Source organism: Lolium rigidum, chromosome 1 (genome assembly GCF_022539505.1).
Source record: "Lolium rigidum isolate FL_2022 chromosome 1, APGP_CSIRO_Lrig_0.1, whole genome shotgun sequence".
In the NCBI taxonomy this organism is placed as follows: domain Eukaryota; kingdom Viridiplantae; phylum Streptophyta; class Magnoliopsida; order Poales; family Poaceae; genus Lolium; species Lolium rigidum.
The window spans coordinates 70,857,489-70,859,436 of record NC_061508.1 but is presented as its reverse complement, the minus strand read 5'-3'; the positions used below and the strand labels follow the sequence as shown (position 1 = coordinate 70,859,436).

Genomic DNA, 1,948 nt, shown 5'->3' with positions numbered 1-1,948 from the left:
CTTACACTACTAGGAAAAGGCTTACCGCTGGCGCACTGAAAAGGCTTACCTCCGGCGCTTTCGCGTTCGCCGGCGATAACCTCGCCGGTGGTAATGCCTTACCGCTGGCACCTTCATTTTCGCCGGTGGTAACATGCTATTATCCCCGGCGTCTTCGCATATTCGCCGGGGGTATCTGTTACCACCGGCACATTAGCCATATTTGTAGGCGCCAGCAGTACATATTTAAAGAACTAAAAAAAATTTAAAATCAGTTACCCCCGGCAACAAAGGCTATGCGCCAGCAGTAACGAATTTAAGAAACAAAAAAAAAGATTTTACAAATTACAAATAAACTCATATATATTCTATCCGTTACAAATTTAGCTAGTTTCAAGATTCAAAATTCCGGCCACCATCTTCATCAGCCACGCCCAAAACTCAGGTAGATCGTCAGAACCTCTCTTTGCGCTCCTCCGTTGATAGCTGTGCCACTGTCACGGGTTGGAGTCAGGATTGAGGGTCAGACGTGCAACAAACAAAAACAGTAAGCACATATTATTCCATCTATGCGCACAAGTATTCATTGAGCTGAAGCAAATATCCATCTATGCATGTTTCTCTCCCTACTGTACACAAATATGCATACTGCTCGAAAAAGGAAACAATTTTAAGCAAGAAATTATGCAAAACCTGTTTATTAGTTCAAACAACGAGTTCACCAAAAAGAGCAATCAAGAATGTCTAGAATAACAGCAGAGAATAGGACATCTATGAACAAAACATCCTACTGCAATGAGCAATCAAGGAGTAAATAGCTAATTGCATTAAGGCCAGCTAGTGGAAATTTTCATGCTACGGGCAGAGCAGCAATGAGCAGAGCACTGTGATTATGAGTGTCGAAGAACAACTAACTGACATCTTGCGGAGGAGAATTGGACTGACCTAGGTTGTGGGAAGCAGCAAGCAGCCTGGCCGGGCTCGACAGTGTCCTCCTGGTGGCCTTCAGCATCTTGGTGCAGATGCGGTAGGCGCCGGCTAGACTGAACCGCGACGGCCGCCGAACCGACCCAGCTCCCAGCTACGATGCGCGTGAGCAGGTGACTGCTAGCGGTCGCAATCGCCGGATCGAGGGTCCAAGCCACCGGACGGTGAAGCGCCGTGGGCGCCGCTGCGAGCCAACCACCACTCCCGCCCACCCATCGCCGCAAATCGATCCAGGGAGCCGGCGCCACGGCCGCTCCTACCTTTGCTCCACCTCGCCGCCGCAGGGACCCAAGGGTCGGACGCCACGGCCGCACCGCACGTCGCTCCATCAGAGGCCTAGATGCCATGCCCGGGCGGCGCATCGCCTCCTCCAGCGCATCCATCGGGGGATCCACGCCACGACCGCGTTGCCTCGAATCCCGTCCCTGCCACCACACAGGGAGACGGGGAACGGGGAGATGCCGGAGATCTTCAGCTTCCATCGGCTAGGTCTTCGATCGGGATCCGTGGCGGCGTCAGCGTCGAGGAAGGACGACGAAGTTAGGACCTGCAAAGAACGAACAACAACTCTTATTGTCAACTAGACCAATCTACCAGCATATGCTCATAGTAAGATAGGGTATAATATGAGGTTACACAGCTGACCATCAATTGACTCGTCACTAATATGCACTCACATGAGACGCTAAGCTACATAATCTCGAAAATAAACAGAAATGTAATAGGAATAATTCCATTTCTGTCAGTGCATCTAGCACAAGATCAAGCACAGGTATGCATGTCTTCAGATCAATCCCAGAATAAGCAGATCCCTAATATCCTATCTGAGATAATAGCGACAAAACACTCAACAACCTAACTGAGATTAATCACAAACAGAGAAAGCGAGAACCAACATCAACCTAATCGAGCTAAGCAGGCAACTAGGCTTTCAAAACAACAACTAACCGCGTAGACATGCCCTGCTATACTAAGACATGAT

The 1,948-nt window shown here is 49.4% G+C and overlaps 1 long non-coding RNA gene across 1 annotated transcript; it reads right to left on the bottom strand.

The window, feature by feature from the left end:
• Positions 1–276: 276 nt before the first annotated feature.
• Positions 277–1,100, bottom strand: LOC124675430. Its single transcript, XR_006993280.1, has 2 exons — positions 925–1,100; positions 277–473 (listed from the first exon to the last, which is right to left on the bottom strand). It is a non-coding gene; the product is annotated as an uncharacterized LOC124675430 (long non-coding RNA).
• Between the last annotated feature and the right edge of the window lie 848 nt (positions 1,101–1,948).